The following is a 17,587-nucleotide window of genomic DNA, read 5'->3' on the forward strand; positions in this document are numbered from 1 at the left end:
TTGAGACCATCCTGGCTAACACGGTGAAAACCCGTCTCTACTAAAAATACAAAAAATTAGCTGGGTGTGGTGGCACGCACCTGTAGTCCCAGCTACTAAGGAGGCTGAGGCAGGAGAATTGCTTAAATCTGGAAGATGGAGGTTGCAGTGAGCCAAGATCGCACTACTGCACTCCAGCCTGAGTGACAGAGTGAGACTCTGTCTCAAAAAAAAAAAAAAAACTACCTGAAGGGGTTCTTCTGCTCAGTTGAGGTTGGAAATGACTGCCCTGGTTTGGGAGAATTACTTGCTTTTCAAGTTTACCTTGCATCCCTAAGCAATGCATTTGTATACATTGTATATAATAATGTAATTATTATATTACGTTGTATATAATAATGTATACAGGCCGGGCGCGGTGGCTCAAGCCTGTAATCCCAGCACTTTGGGAGGCCGAGGCGGGTGGATCACGAGGTCAAGAGATCGAGACCATCCTGGTCAACATGGTGAAACCCCGTCTCTACTAATACAAAAAAAAAAAATTAGCTGGGCACGGTGGCGCGTGCCTGTAATCCCAGCTACTCAGGAGGCTGAGGCAGGAGAATTGCCTGAACCCAGGAGGCGGAGATTGCGGTGAGCCGAGATCGCGCCATTGCGCTCCAGCCTGGGTATCAAGAGCGAAACTCCGTCTCAAAAAAAAAAAAAAAAAAGAAAAGAAAAAAAAAAAATAATAATGTATACAAATGCATTGTATATCACAATGCATTTGTATACATTGTATACATTTGTATATAACAACCAGTGTTATACATGCATCCCTAACCAATGTATTTCATTTTGCCTGGTTTTGAAGTTTCTGAAACCACACTGTATATATTCTTTCATGATTTGCTCTTGCTCCTAATTGTAAAGGGCATCTGTGTTGCATGGCATGTGGTTTGAATTCCAGAGTTGGCATAGACCAGTTAGGTCATTTGGCTGTTACCACAATGCTGCTCCTGGTGCAGTTACACAAGGATTTCCAGATTAGAGTGTCTGGCCTGGTGTGTTCGTTTGCTAGAGCTGCCATTAACACATTAACACAGCCTGAGTGGCTTAAAACAACAAACGTGTTAATAGTCTCTTGGTTCCAAAGGCCAGAAGTCCCAGCACAACATCACTCTGAAGGCTTGAAGGTGAGAATCCTTTCCAGATTCTCAGATGGCTCCAGGTGTCCCTTGGCTTATGGCTGAATCACACCAATCTCTGCTTCCATTTTTTCTTTTTTAAGTTTTTTGTTTGTTTGTTTGTTTTGAGACAAAAATCTCTTGTTGCTCAGGTTGGAGTACAGTGGCACAATCTCAGCTCATTGCAACCTCCGCCTCCCAGGTTCAAGTGATTCTCCTGCCTCAGCCTCCCAAGTAGCTGGGATTACAGGTGTGCACCACCAGCTCTGGTTAATTTTTGTATTTTTAGTAGAGATGGGTTTTCACCATGTTGGCCAGGCTGGTCTTGAACTCCTGACCCCAAGAGATCCACGTACTTTCACCTCCCAAAATACTAGGATTAGAGACCTAAACCACTGTGCCCTACCTGCTTCCATCTGCACATGGCTTTCTCCTCATGTCTGTCTGCTCTTCTTTTTTTTTTTTTTTTTTTTGAGATAGAGTCTCACTCTGTCACCCAGGCTGGAATGTAGTGGTACAAGCATACCTCACTGCAGCCTTGAACTCCTGCCTCACCTGAGTAGCTGGGACTACAAGCACACACCACACCCAGCTAATCCTTTTAAAAATTGTAGGCCAGGCATGGTGGCTCATACCTGTAATCCCAACACTTTGGGAGGCCAAGGAGGGTGGATCTTGAGGTCAGGAGTTCAAGACCAGCCTGGCCAACATGATGAAACCCCTTCTCTACTACAAGTACAAAAATTAGCCAGGCATGGTGGTGCACACCTGTAGTCCCATCTACTCAGGAGGCTGAGGCAGGAGAATTGCTTGAACCCGGGAGGTGGAGGTTGCAGTGAGCCAAGATCACGCCATAGAACTCCAGCCTGGGCAAGAGAGTGAGATTCTGTCTCAAGAAAAAAAAAGGCCAGGCGTGGTGGCTCACGCCTGTAATCCCAGCACTTTGGGAGGCTGAGGCAGGTGGATCACCTGAGGTAGGGAGTTCGAGACCAGCCTGACCAACCTGGAGAAACCCTGTCTTTACTGAAAATACAAAAATTAGCTGCACATGGTGGCATATACCTGTAATCCAGAGCTACTCGGGAGGCTGAGGCAGGAGGATTCCTTGAACCCAGGAGGCGGAGTTTGTGGAGAGCTGAGATTGCGCCATTGCACTCCAGCCTGGGCAACAAGAGTGAAACTCCGTCTCAAAAAAAAAAAAAGTGTAGAGATGGGGGCCGGGCTTAGTGGGTCATGCCAGTAATCCCAGTACCTTGGGAGGCTGAGGTGGGTGGGTCACATGAACTCAGGATTTTAAGACCAGCCTGGGTAAAATGGCAAAAGCCTGTCTCTAGAAAATATGCAAAAAAAAAAAATGAGCCATGTGTGGTGGCACGCGCCTGTAGTCCCAGCTACTTGGGAGGCTGAGGTGGGAGGATCATCAGCTCAGGAGGCAGATGTAATGAGCCAAGATCTTGCCACTGCACTCCAACCTGGGTGACAGAGTGACACCCCGTCTCAAAAAAAAAATTGAGATGGGGTCTTGCTATGTTGCCTAGGCTGGTCTTGAACTCCTAGCCTCTCCCCCAACATGCTGGGATTACAGGCATGAGCCACTGTGCCCAGCCTTCTTGCTCTTTTATTTTTTAAAGCGGGGTCTCAGTATGTTGCCCAGGCAGACTAGTCTCCAACTCCTGGCCTCAAGCAACTCTCCCACCTCAGCCTCCTTATCCGTGTGTGTGTGTGTGTGTGCGTGTGTGTGTGTGAGACAGAGTCTCTCTTGTCTCTGTTACCAAGGCTGGAGTGCAGTGATAGGGTCTCCAGTCACTGCAACCTCTGCCTCCTTGGCTGAGGCAGAACTGCTAGAACCCAGTGGGGTGGAGGTTGCAGTGAGCTGAGATCTCGTCACTTCACTAGAGCCTCAGCGACAGAGTGAGACTCAAAAATAATAATAATAATTAGCTGGGTGTTGTGGCACGTGCCTGTAATCGTAGCAGAAGAACTGCTTGAACCCAGGAGGCAGAGGTTGCAGTGACTGGAGATCATAAAACTGCACTCCAGCCTTCATAACAGAGACAAGAGAGACTCTGTCTCTCTCTCTCTCTCTCACACACACACTCACACACACACACACACACACACACACACACGGATAAGGAGGCTGAGGTGGGAGAGTTACTTGAGGCCAGGAGTTGGAGACTAGTCTGCCTGGGCAACATACTGAGACCCCGCTTTAAAAAATAAAAGAGTAAGAAGGCTGGGCACAGTGGCTCATGCCTGTAATCCCAGCATGTTGGGGGAGAGGCTAGGAGTTCAAGACCAGCCTAGGCAACATAGCAAGACCCCATCTCAATTTTTCCTTTTTTGAGACAGTGTGTCACTCTGTCACCCAGGCTGGAGTGCAGTGGCAAGATCTTGGCTCATTACAACATCTGCCTCCTGAGCTGATGATCCTCCTACCTCAGCCTCCCAAGTAGCTGGGACTACAGGCACGTGCCACCACACATGGCTCATTTTTTTGTGTGTGCATATTTTGTAGAGACAGAGTTTTGCCATTTTACCCAGGCTGGTCTTAAAATCCTGGGTTCACGTGACCCACCCACCTCAGCCTCCCAAAGTGCTGGGATTACTGGCATGACCCACTAAGCCTAGCCCCTATCTCTACACTTTTTTTTTTTTTTGAGACGGAGTTTCACTCTTGTTGCCCAGGCTGGAGTGCAATGGTGTAATCTCAGCTCTCCACAAACTCCACCTCCTGGGTTCAATGAATCCTCCTGTCTCAGCCTCCTGAGTAGCTGGGATTACAGGTGTGTGCCACCACCCCCAGCTAATTTTTGTATTTTTAGCAGAGATGAGGTTTCATTATGTTAGCCAGGCTGGTCTCAAACTCCTGACCTCAGGTGATCTGCCTGCCTTAGCCTCCCAAAGTGCTGGGATTACAGGCGTGAGCCACCACACCTGGCCTTTTTTTTTTTTCTTCTTGACATAGAGTCTCACTCTGTTGCCCAGTCTGGAGTATTATGGCATGATCTTGGCTCACTGCAACCTCCACTTACAAGGTTCAAGCGATTCTCCTGCCTCAGCCTCCTAAGGAGCTGGGATTACAGGGGCCTACCACCATGCCCAGCTAGTTTTTGTAGCTTTTAGTAGAGATGGGGTTTCACCATCTTGGCCAGGTTAGTCTTGAACTCCTGACATTGTAATCCACCCACTTAGGCTGAGGTGACAGACTTACCTGTCAGCGGCTGCAGCTGGACCAGGGCACGGCCAGAGCCTGTGGCCAACACAGGAAAGTGGCTGAGAGTCTTCTTGACGCCTTCTATGATGTCCTTTCAGGATGGGGCCTTCACCGGAACTGACTGTGGTGCCAGCCAAGAGGGAACAAGCATTACAGAGGCCTGGCAGCTATACCCAGACCCTCCCTGCTCCCAACAGACTCTGGGCAGGGCCACAGTATAGGCAGCGGTCACTTGCCTGTTTTAGGGGACAGGAGAGCCAGCCATCCCAAATCCATACCCCTGACTCCTCTCCGTAGGAGTACTATATCTAGAAGCATCCCTCCTCTTCCCTGCCCAGACCCGGACTCACAAGATTGACCCCATCGATGTGTTCCAGTTTCAGGGCGGTCTGGATCTTGCCCTCACAAGTAGCTGGGATCCCATTAGTGACAGCACTGAGAAAGGGGCAGGAAGAGATCACATCATGGTTTGCTGGGACCTCCCCACCACCCTAGGAACCTCCCAGCACCTCTCACCAGTAGGTGGCTGTGGGCCTCTGGGCTCTCCGTGCATGAATGAAGAACTTCCGGAGGCGACTAGTCACCTGGGGACAGCTGGAGAGGAGTACAAGCCCAGAGGTCTCCCTGGAGTAAGGAGACAAATCACACAAGTTAAAGTCCCTTAGACTCACCCACTAAAAAGGAGGCTCTTAGGAAGCAACACTGACCTGCTTCAGGCCAAACACTAACACCAGGACTATCACCTAGACCACCTCCTGAGAAACAAGGAAGGTTTCCCCTTGTTTGATATGATAACAAGACTATGTAGCTTAATGTGGTTCTCATTTTGCCCCAGGCCCCAGGCCCCAGGGAGCTCAGAGCCAATATCATAACGATTGTCCACCATGTGCCAGAACTTCTAGAAATTCTGCATATATTAGCTCTTAAGTTCCCCACAAAAAAAGCTCAGGAGTTTGTGGAACTACAGAAATGTTTCACCTCAAGTACCATCTTTAATTGATGGCAGTTAGAGGAAAGGATATCATGGATCCACTAGCAATGCCTGCCACAAGTACAGTCATGGAGAAGTGGCTGCACATTGAGCGTGGGTATTATTTTCTTGATTTTATGATTAGGAAAACTGAGGCTCAGGGAGGGTGTTTTTTTGTTTTTTGAGACAGGGTCTCACTCCGGTTGCTCAGGCTGGAGTACAGTGGCGGGATCTCAGCTCACTGCAGCCATCATCTTCTAAGCTCAGGTGATTCTCCCACCTCAGCTGTATGAGTAGCTGGGACTACAGGCATGTGCCACTATGCCCAGCTAGTTTTTTGTTTTTGTTTTTGTTTTTTAGCAGACAGGGTTTTCACACATTGCCCAGGCTGGTCTTGAACTCCTGGACTCAAACGATCCTCTCACCTCGGCCTCCCAAATTCCCAACGATTACAGGCATGAACCACTGTGCCTGGCCTCAGGGAAGGTTTTGTTCTTGCTATTGCTTTTCCAGAGATGGGGTCTATTTTGCCCAGGCTGGTCTTGAACTCCTGGGCTCAAGTGATCCTCATGCCTTGGCCTCCTAGAGTGCTGGGATTACAGGCATGTCACTGTGCCCAGCTTCAGGGAGGTGTCATGCTTGGCCTGGTATCACACCATTTGCACTTGAGGATTTGAACCCAGAGCCATCAGCTTCCTCCTCTTCACTGTACTTGTATCCACCTCTATGATCTCAAACCTTCCCAAGGAAAATGTCTCAGCTTATCCCCAAGCAGCTGTTTCCCCAACACAGACGGATGCCTGTACTCCCAGCTTCCTGTCACCCCCACCACTTACTTCCCAGATGCTTGGACAACCTGGAGCTCCCGCTCCCCAAGTCTCAGGGACTGGCTCAGCTCTGGTAGCACTGAGAGCAATGTCAGCTCTCCTGGTTTTCCTGGGAAATAGGAAAGAAAAAATACAGGAGGCCAAAGCTTCACCCCTTCACTTTTCCCACCCCCAAATTTCCCAGGTCTGGCTCCCCATCATCCTGGCTCAAAAGTCACATCATGGAGAAATCCGAATCTCCAATCTAATGTCTGCCCTCCTCCTACTGTTCCTCATAATCATAAAACCGTGTTTTAGTTTATGCATAGCACTGATCACTAGTAACTTGTTCATTTATTTTCTGACATTTCTCCCCTGGGAGCAGGAACCACATCTATCTTTTTCAGCACTGTATAGCCTGCCTAGAACAGTGCCTGGAACACAGCAGATGTTCAAGAAATAGGGGAGAAAAGAAATAAATCACTGAACGGAGACTGAGGTTCGGAGAAATTCAGTTCTTTTCCTAAAGCCACACAGCAAGCTGATCACAGAGCCTAGATATGTCTGACTCCAAAGCCTGTGTTTTGTTTATCAATAAACAATAGTTTTTTTAGATGGAGTTTTGCTCTTGTTACCCAAGCTGGAGTGCAGTGGCATGATCTCGGCTCACTGCAACCTCTGCCATCCAGGTTGAAGTGATTGTCCTGACTCAGCCTCCCGAGTAGCTGGGAGTATAACGGACGCCGCCACACCCGGCTAATTTTTTATATTTTTAGTAGAGGTGGGGTTTCACCATGTTGGCCAGGCTGGTCTCGAACTCCTGACCTCAGGTGATCCGCCCGCGTCGGCCTCCCAAAGTGCTGGGATTACAGGTGTGAGCCACAGCGGCCGATAAACAATAATCTAGTATAGCAACTCCCATTACTGAGCGCCTGCTAGGTGCAAGGCTCCTTAGTAATCAGCATCCTCTCCCTGCTCTTAACCCCACTTGGTCAGGGCAATTGGGTTAGAAGCGGGGAGAGGGTGCAAATTAGGTGGCTCGTCCCAGCTCATGCTGCTAGCGGGAGGCAGAAGCAGGGCTGATCCCGTGGCTTCCTTGGAGAGCTCGATCGCACCCGCGGGAGTCCCTCTCACCCCTCACCTTTCCGGTCCACCACGGCTGCCCACAGCCCATCAACCAACGCCTCCCGACTGAGGTTCTTTGACAGCAGCCCCGAGAAGGGCTGGTCCCCGAGGGGCCCCGACCGTTGGCGGGAGCCTTTGGGTTGGTTCTGATTTCTGGAAAAGGCGGGAGAAGCAATGGGAATCTTTCGGTCCCGAGGTGCCGCCCATTCCTGTGTCCGCACGCCTCTTCCCAAATCCTGCGGCCTCTGACAAATGCCTCAGATGTCTGGGCTGACCACCTCGAAAATTCAGGTACGACCGGTCCCACACTATAGCCAAGGGCACTGAGGCTCAGAGAGGCCAAGGGGGCTGTTTTCAGGTAATATCTAACTGATCCAGATCCAGCAAGTGCCCTCCCCCTGCCGCAGCCTTCGTCCCGCAAGGGGGAGGGGGTCCTTAATCACCGGGCTTCGGTGCCAAAGCCTGCGTCCTCCAGCGCTGCGCGGACAGCCATGCGCCGCCGCCGCCAGACCCAGCCCAAAACACTGCCCCTAACACGGCGGCCGCCCATCTCCAGAGCAAGGACAACGCGTATGTGCGTCCAGAGAGGCAGCCCTACGCTCCCGATAGCGTGCTGATTGCTCAGCGTGAGTATCAATCGGAATGATTACCAGTTGACTGGTCAGCTTGAATGTCAATGGGAATGGTGAGCCAGAGGAGGCGGGGCCTTGCCTCCGCCCAGGGAGGAAATGCAGAAATGAGTCCCTGTGCTTTTGGGGAACGCGCGGGGGCACACGTATTTGATCTGTCTTAGTACTAAGTCACCTGTCTTAGTACTAAGTCACCGTCACGTACTAAGACCTGTCTTAGTACAAAACCTGAAACCGCCTTTGCAAAAGTTATAATAGAAAATTATGACAGCGAAAGAAATCTGATCTAACCAACCCGCAGCTTGTCTTTAATCTCCAAACCGTCCTTGGTCACTCCTGGGCTTGGGTCAAGCTAACTTTGGGAGAAATGGTAGTTCGTAGTCTAAATGATAATAGCCCTTCCCCCCAAAAGTAAATCGGCTTTATAGAGTTAATGAAAGGCCACCAGGTTAGGAGGAGGAGAGGGGCCTGAATTCTGCTAAGGGGTACATGTAACTGATTACCAGCGGTTATTCCTGAGGCCACAGTGTTTGCAGCTTCCCCAGTTCACGATTGTCCAAGCTAAGATTGGCCTCTGGAGATGTCTTTTCAGGCTTTTGCATTTCTGATGGCCAGATCACCCCACCCGGACCCTCAACTCTTGACTCTACTAGCCCTGTGGTCCCCACCCAGAAGCAGACTCAGTGCTCGAGGACCATTTCCCACACCCCTGTAGCTGCATCCCGACCGGTCAGCAGCACCCATTCCCCTAGCCCCTGCCCGCCACACTACCCTTGAGAAATCCTAGCCTGGGAATTTTCGAGGAAACTGATTTGAGTAATAACTCCATCTCCCGGTGGCACAGTGGTAAGGCTAGCCTCGTGTCAATTAAATTGTTTATTTACTGCAATGCCATGGTCTTAGTGGATTGGTTTTGTGCAGTGGGCAGGAAGAACCCATCGGGTGATTATAAATTAGGCTATGGAGCTGCTTACCTGGATTCACTTTCACCTCAGGTGAAAGTCCTAAGAGCTGCATTTGGCTGGAATCCCAGAGCTGATGGTTTAGTGTTAAGTTAAAGACACACTTACCACAGGCCCAGAAACCCACCTCCTAGTATTTATTCAAGAGATATAAATATACACGTCCAAACTGAGATCCAGATGTGAATGTTTACTGCAATTTTATTCATAATCAACCAAACTGGAAACAACCCATCAACTGGTAAGTGGATAACAAGCTGTGGTACACACAGAGTGGAATATCACTCACGAATAAAAAGAAAGAAGCTATGAGCACACACAACAATATGAATGAGTCTTACAAACACTCTGCTAAGTGAAAGAACCTAAATACAAATGACCACCTATTGTATGAGTCCATAAGGCATCCTAGGAAAGGCAAACTGTAGTGATGGAACATAGATCAGTGGTTTACAGGGGCTGGGGATGGGGGCTTGAGGGAACTTTGGGGGATGATAAAAATATTACATATCTTGTTTGTGGTGGTGGTTACATAACTATATATATTTATACATATTCATTCATCGGTATACTTAAAGGAAGAATTTTTTTGTATGTAAATTACACTTCAGTAAACTTGATTTAAACTCCTTCCTCCCCATGTGGGCTGGGCACAGTGGCTCATACCTGTAATTCCAGCTCTTCGGGAGGCTGAGGCAGGTGGATCACCTGAGGTCAGGAGTTTGAAACCAGCCTGGCCAGCGTGGTGAAACCCCATCTCTACTAAAAATACAAAAATCAGCTGGGCATGGTGGCACACTCTTGTAATCCCAGCTATTCAGGAGGCTGAGGCAGGAGAATCTCTTGAACCTGGGAGGTGGAGGTTGCAGTGCGCCGAGATTGCACCATTACACTCCAGCTTGGGTGACAAGAGTGAAACTCCATCTCAAACAAAACAAGCAAAAAAAAAAAAAAGAAAAGAAAAGAAAAAAGAAAAAGAAAAGAAAAGAAAATAGAGCACATGGTTTAAACAAAGAATTGACCAACTTCCCAAATATAATCCCTCTCAAGAAACTGCGGCTTCTTAAATACATAAGAGCAGAAAACTCATACACATTCAAAGCTTTACAATTACTGCTCATGCATTAAAATTCAGCTGTAGTGTACATTTTCTTGTCTGGTCTGTGGAGTAAATGTAAAAGTTAAAAAAGGATATTTTAATTAAATATAAGAACCCAGAGGTGAAATAAGATAACCTGAAAGAAAAGCAGGAAATGTTCTCACATCATCCTCTTGGAAAAAAAGCACTCGGATAAACAGTTTGATGCACAGTGAATACTATATTGAGAATTACACAATAGTGTGCTGAAATGAGTGTAATTTATCTCGCTCAACATTCAGGAATAGACTTTTAAAGGACTTTTTTTACTAGAAAGAGAAACATTTTCAAGCCTCTAAAGTGCTCTAAGCTCCTCAGAGAAAAATGCTAAGTACAGGGTATTATTATTATTTCATGAGCTTGGGGCTTACTTTGACAGTCATTATAGTTGTTCCATTTATAATATGCTGGGATGGCTTCCATAAAGTGCATCTTTCGTATGTGCATTTGTAATTTATTAAAAGCACACACTCATTTTGGGAAATGCCCTTTCAGAGATAGGGGCATTGAAGTTGTGAGAAGGCAGCTACTTTGCCTAAATTACTCAGTGCCATCTGAGGGCATAGAGAGGGCCAGTCCCAACTGGAGCTCTTGGCACGATGTCTTCTGTTTCAAAATAGTGTCTCAGCAACTCTCTATGAATTATTTACATGAGAGATATTTTTGAGAATTTCACTTTGCGCACAGCTCTTTTGAGGATATAATTTGGCAAGGAACTATCATCGTTGTCTCTGATTCTATAAAGAGGCCTGAAGACTGTAATAGGAAAACCATTAGATTTGAAAAACAGAATTTTATTTTACCTACAAATTTTGTAATCTATAGGAAAAAAAGACCAATCCAATTCTTTGTTAATATCCTTCAATTGCATCATATTTCATGTGTAAATGCAGTGTGCTTCCCACCATTTTAATAAGCATTTCTGCTGCTGCTTCTCTTGGGGGTTCGTGATCGCTGTCAATAGCCGTAAACTGTGAAGATGTGACAGGATGCTTCATCTCATTAAGATGCCATGCAGCCGGGATTCCTTCGTCTTCCTTCTTACATCTGATTTGTGCTCCTCAATATGACCTTTAAGGCCTTCGTTACTTTGCAAACACATTGCATGTCCCAAGGGCACATAATTAAATATGTCACATGCTTCCTATTACATATTAGTGTTTGCCTATCAACATGCATTTCCTCTGTTCCACTGTGGGAAAATTCTCTTTTTCATAAGGCATTCTCGAATAAGTTCTCGGCACTTTGCACAGAAAAAATGTCCTTGATATATTGTGGGAATACTTAAGGTCATGTGGGATTTCATCAGTCATGAGAATAATTGGTCTCACATTTTTTAAAGAGTACAGTCCACTTATACTAATTGTAGTATTGCCTTAGGCTTGTATTTCTAGAGTATAAAAGAACTCTCAAGATAATAGTTTCACTTGTACCCTTTGCCAGTTAAAGTATGTCAATAATTTTTGAATAATGCTCTCTATAAAATGGCACAATAAAAAATAAAACCATTGCAAATGTATTTTGATAATCTTTGACATTAATAAATGGGCTTGAATAATTGCATACAGACTTGGTAGAGTTTCTATTAATTCCTTTTGAAAATGATATTTCCTATGCATGCTGTCGGATTTGGCAATTAAATAAATAAATGCACATGCTGTAATTGTTTATAATTTTGCTTTCATAACTTTAATAACTGAGTGTGAATTTTGAGCAACAAGATACAATTTCATTTCTATGATTATTGTAAAAGATTTGAAAAGATTTATAAATAGATTTTTTCAAATTTATTTATTGAAATTAACAGAGAAACTTGTATGCATTTAGTATAAGTAGATTTTGAAGAAAATCAGGATTAGTGGCTCTGTTCCTCCACTTCATCATATTATCCTTTGTAAACTCAGTAAATTTTCTCCACCCAAGTAATCAACTGGATTAATCCAAGATGAAGCATTTGTGTCCTAATTAACAGGCCCATTTAATTAAATTGGATTTCACGATGGCTGACTTCTTCCTCATAGACAGACTAATAAAGAGATAGCAACAAAATCCAATTGAGAATCACATGATGATTGTGTTAAGAAATCAATAGGAAATGAGACGGTAACATCGAAGACCCAGAACCCTATAGAACAGTGCTTCCCAGATTTGATGAACTTAAAAATCACCCGGAGAGCCTGTTAAAACTGGAATTTCAATTCAGTCATTCTGCAGTGGGCCTGAGATTGATTCTTCATTTCTAACGAGCCCTCAGGTGATGCTGAAGCTGTTTGGAGAGAGGAACCATATTTCAAATAGCAAGTTCACAGACCATTGTTGTATCACAGTTTACTATTTGTAAAAGTGCTATTGGCCAGTGCATAGTTCTGCGGCACCACTCAAGGATGAGCTGCGTCTTTTTGTTGTAAAGGAAGACATACCTGAGGGAACTGTAGCAATGCACTGGGTTTCAAAATGTACCTTCTGGATTCAAATACACCGGTTTGGCTTCTCTCATCTTTGTCCCTCGCTGCTACTTTCACACCAACCTAATAGAACTGTCGTGAACTACAGCTATTAACTTTAGGCAGGATGGCTGGTATTGATTTTATTCTGAAATAGATCATTGGGTGATAGTGACGAGTGGAAAGTATGGAACTAAACATATTATGGACATAGTCACAACGGGTGACTTACTTGGAGGAATACGGGTGTGGAGGTGGTGCCAGACTTTGCTCATGGCTGCGTGTGTGCTTTTATGTGGCTTCCATCCCCTTAGATGGAATTGCACTGCAATGGACTTTTTACTTTTGCTTTTTCTCTAGACCATGGAATGAAGCTGTCATTTTCAATATTCTTGAATATGAGGACCTGCTTTTTTTTTTTTTTTTTTTCTATTTGGAGACCCGGTTTCACTGTGTCACCCAGGCTGGAGTGCAGTGGCACAATCTCAGCTCACTGCAGCCTCGGCCTTCCAGGCTAAAGTGATCCTCTGTCCTCAGCCTCCTGAGTATTGAGGACTAAGGTGTGACCTTAGATTGTCTATTTGTGCTTTATTAGATTTTTTGATGTATTCATTTAATGTAATGAACTTTCCTCTTAACATCACTTTTGCCATATCCCAGAGGTTTTGATAAGTTATGTTACTACTATCATTCAGTTCAAAGAATTTTTAAATTTTCATCTTGATTTCATTTTTGACCTGAAGATATTTCAAGAGAAGACTATTTAATTTCCATGTATTTGTATAGTTTTGAAGGTTCTTTTTGGAGTTAATTTTTGGTTTTAATCCACTGTGGTCAGAGAGGGTACTTGATATATTTTGATTTTCTGAAACTTATGAGACTTGTTTTGTGGCCTATCATATGGTCTATCTTGAAGAATGTTTCATGTGCTGATGAAAAATATGTGTATTCTATAGTTATTGAGTAGAATATTCTGTAAATATCTGTTAAGGCCATTTGTTGTAGGGTATAGTTAACTCCACTGTTTCTTTGTTGACTTTCTGTCTTTATGATCTGTTCAGCGCTGTCTGTGGACTATTGAAGTCCCCACTATTATTATGTTGACATCTATGTCATTTCTTAGCTCCAGTAGTAATTTTTTTATAAATTTGGAAGCTCCAGTTTTAGGTGCATATATATTTAAGATTGTGATATTTTCCTGTTAGACTAGTCCTTTTATTATTATATAATGTCCCTCTTTGCCATTTCAAACTGCTGTTGCTTTAAAATCTATTTTGTTTGATATAAGAATAGCTACTCTTGCTGGCTTTTGGTATCCATTTGTATGGAATATCTTTTTCCACCTCCTCACCTTAAGTTTATGTGAGCCCTTTTGTGTTACTTGAGTCTCTTAAAGATAGCAGATACTTGGTTTGTGGATTTTAATCCATTATGTATCTTTTAAGTGGAGGATTTAGGCCATTTATATTTAATGTTAGTATTGAGATGTGAGGTACTATTCTATTTATCATGCTAGTTGTTGCCTGATTGCCTGAATGCCTTTCTTCATAGTGTTATTGTTTTATAGACTCTGTGAGATTTATGCTTTAAGAAGACTCTAGGCCAGGTGCAGTGGCTCATGCCTGTAATTTCAGCACTCTGGGAGGCCAGGGCAGGCAGATCAACTGAGGTCAGGAGTTTGAGACCAGCCTGGCCAACATGGTGAAACCCCATCTCTACTAAAAACACACAAAAAATCAGCTGGGTGCGGTGGCAAGCGCCTGTAGTTCCAGCTACTCAGGAGGCTGAGGCATGAGAAGTGCTTGATCCCAGGAGGTGGAGGTTGCAGTGAGCTGAGATCACACCACTGCACTCCAGCCTAGGTGACAGAGTGAGACTCTCAAAGAAAAAAAACAAACAAACCTATTTTGGTGTGTTTCAAGGTTTTTTTTTTTCCTCAAGATTTAGAGCTCCTTTTAGCATGGCTTGGTAGTGGTGAATTCGCTCAGCATTTGTTTGTCTAAAAAAGACTTTTGTCTCCTTCATTTATGAAGCTTAGTTTTGCTGGATGCAAAATTCTTGGCTGACAATTTTCTTGTTTGAGTAGGCTAAAGATAGAACCCAATCCCTTCTGGCTTATATGGTTTCTACTGAGAAGTCTGCTGCTAATCTGATAGGTTTTCCTTTATAGGTTGCCTGAATGCTTTTGCCTCATAGCTTTTAATATTCTTTCATTTGACTTGACTTTAGTTAACCTGATGACTGTGGCTAGGTGACAGTCTTTTTGTGATGAATTTCCCAGTTGTTTTTGAGCTTCTTTTATTTGGATGTCTAGGTCTCTAACGAGGCCAGGAAGTTTTCCTCAATTATATCCTCAAATAAATTTTCCAAATTTTTAGATTTCTCTTTTTCCTCAGGAACACCAAATGTCTTTAGGTTTAATCATTTAATGTAATCTCAAATTTCTTGGAAGCTTTGTTCATTTTTTTTAAATTCTTTTTTTTCTTTGTCTTTGTTGGATTAGGTTAGTTTGAAAGCTTTGTCTTCAAGCTCTGAAATTCTTTCTTCCATTTGTTCTAGCCTATTGTTGAAACTTTCAGTCCATTTCATATATCTCTAAATGTGTTTTTCATTTCCAGAAGTTGTAATTATTTTTTCCTTATGATATCTAATTCTCTGGAGAATTTTTTGTCCATATACTGTATTGTTTCAAAATTTCTTTAAGTTGTTTTACACTTTTCTCTGGTATCTCCTTGAGTAGCTTAATAATCAACCTCTGAATTCTTTATCTGGCAATTCAGAGATTTCTTTTTGGTTTGGATCCATTGCTTGGGAGCTGGTGTGATCTTTTTGGGGGCTTTATAGAACCTTGTTTTGTCATATTACCAGAATTACTTTTCTGGTTTCTTCTCTTTTGGGTAGACTATTTCAGTGAAAAGATGTGGAACTCAAGGGCTGTTGTTCAGATTTCTATGTCCCATGGGTTGATCCTTTGATGTGTTGCTCTCCCACTTCCCCTAGGAATGGGGCTTCCTGAGAGCTGGACTGCAGTGATTATTATTGCTCTTCTGGGTGTAGCCACCCAACAGGGTTACCAGGCTCTGGGCTGGTGCTGGACAATGTCTGCAAAGAGTCCTGTAATGTGATCTGTCTTCAGGTCTCCCAGCCCTGGATACCAGTGCTTGCTCTGCTGGAAGTGGCAGGGAAGTGAAGTAAACTCTGTGTGAGTCCTTGGTTGTAGATATGTTTAGTGTGCTGGATTTCTTGAATGCTGATTATGCCAGCAGTAAAGTTGTCATGTGGACAGACTCAGGACCTCTGGTGAGCCAGGATGCTGCAGGCAGTAGAATTAGCTGTTGTTTTCTCCTTTCTGGGAGCAGGGTTATTCTGTTGTTAGTTGATATAATGACCTGATTTGGTTGGCCTCCAGCCAGGAGGTAGCACTTTCAAGACAGCACCAGCTGTGGTAGTAGAAGGGGAATGTAAGCTTGCCCTAAGTTGGGCAGGGTAAATATTCGGGTTTCTCGGGCAATGGGCAGGGTCATAACGCTCCTAAGAGTTTACATATTTTGTGTTTGGCTACCAGGTGGATAGGGAAATATCATCAGGTAGGGGCAGGGGTAGGTGGGCCTGAGCTTAGACTGTCTTTGTGCAGGGCTTGCTGCAAGCATTGTGGGGGATGGGAAGGTGGTTTTTCAGGTCAATGGGGTTATGCTCCAGAAGGGATTATGGCTGTCTCTGCAGGGCCATATAGTTCACAAGGGAAGTGGGGGAAAGCTGCTAGCAATAGACCTCACCCAACTCCCACATAGTTGATGAAGCCGGTCTCACTCCCTCAGTGTCCCACTAACAGCAAGAAGTTTAGATCCAGGCAGCCTGCACATGGGACTCAGACCTTGCTCCAGGTTGTATGCTTCCTTGTTGAGGAAGCAAGCATGGCTTTTGGGCCTTGCACCTCCTTGTCTGCCCATGATGTCAGCAGCAGCTCCTGTGCTTGTATCTGTAGCAGTTCTTGTTCATACCCTAGATTCTGCTCAAGAAAATGTGTGCCCATTTGAAAATTGTTACAAAGCTCAGTTGGGAGCTTCTTTTGACCTGTGACTCCTCCACAATTCTGTTGGCCTTCCCCAAGGGCCCCTGTGAGATATAGTCAGGGATGGCTTCCCTGGGCTTGAGCTGGGGACTGAGACTGCCTACAAGGCTCTTTCTGCTGCTGCTTCTACTTTTATGTTTCATGTGGCTCCCTAAATTCTCTTTAGCTCTAGATAAGGTTAATTCTTCCTCCTGTGATCTGGATTTTCAGTTTCCCCAGGGAGGATGTGTGTTCAGAGGCAGATTTTCCCCTCTCACACTTTGGGAACTCACAGTTTTTGCCTGTCTCATGGAATTTGCAGTGGCATACCACTTCTTTCAAAGGATCTGTGAAGTTGTTTGCATTTTCTGGTACATTCCTGTGGTGGTTCTTTGAGCAAAAGTTCACGGCGTGAGTCTCTACATGCTGTTCTGTCCATATGAGTGGGAGGTGCACAGTAGCCTTGTCTCCTATGCACCATCTTCCTTTCTTGCCTGGAGCCACTTAAGATAATCTGGCTGATGAATCTCCTCCTTCATCACACGACATTTATAGGTACTTCTGTTTTTGTCTTCCAGGATGACTGATTCCCTGTGAAGAGTAGAGAGCCAGGAAAAACTGGAGATAATGGACTTATACAGAATCCAGAAATGAAAGGCTCCTGAAAATTAATATTTTAAAAATAAGAAATAAGGGATGGTTGTTTTTTCCTTAACATAATAAATGATGAGGAACTGACCAAAGAATTAGAAGATTCTGGCCAGGCACGGTGGCTCACGCCTGTAATTCCAGCACTTTGGGAGGCCGAGGCAGTCAGATCACGAGGTCAAGAGATCGAGACCATCCTGACCAATATGGTGAAACCCCGTCTCTACTAAAAATACAAAAATTAGCTGGGCATGGTGGTGCGCGCCTGTAGTCCCAGCTACTCAGGAGGCTGAGGCAGGAGAATTGCTTGAACTCGGGAGGCAGAGGTTTCAGTGAGCCGAGATCACACCACTGCACTCCAGTCTGGCGCCTAATGATGGATCGAGACTCTGTCTCAAAAAAAAAAAAAAAAAAGGAATTAGAATATTCTATTTCAAAGATTCTTGTGAATG

The 17,587-nt window shown here is 44.7% G+C and overlaps 1 pseudogene; it reads right to left on the minus strand.

Annotated features, from left to right (window-relative positions):
* Positions 1 to 949: 949 nt before the first annotated feature.
* LOC105732766 (mitochondrial mRNA pseudouridine synthase RPUSD3-like) lies at positions 950 to 7,756 on the minus strand (annotated as a pseudogene).
* Positions 7,757 to 17,587: the final 9,831 nt, after the last annotated feature.

Source organism: Aotus nancymaae, unplaced genomic scaffold (genome assembly GCF_030222135.1).
Source record: "Aotus nancymaae isolate 86718 unplaced genomic scaffold, 86718_ANA_hifiasm-v0.15.2.pri h1tg000036l, whole genome shotgun sequence".
NCBI classification, from domain to species: domain Eukaryota; kingdom Metazoa; phylum Chordata; class Mammalia; order Primates; family Aotidae; genus Aotus; species Aotus nancymaae.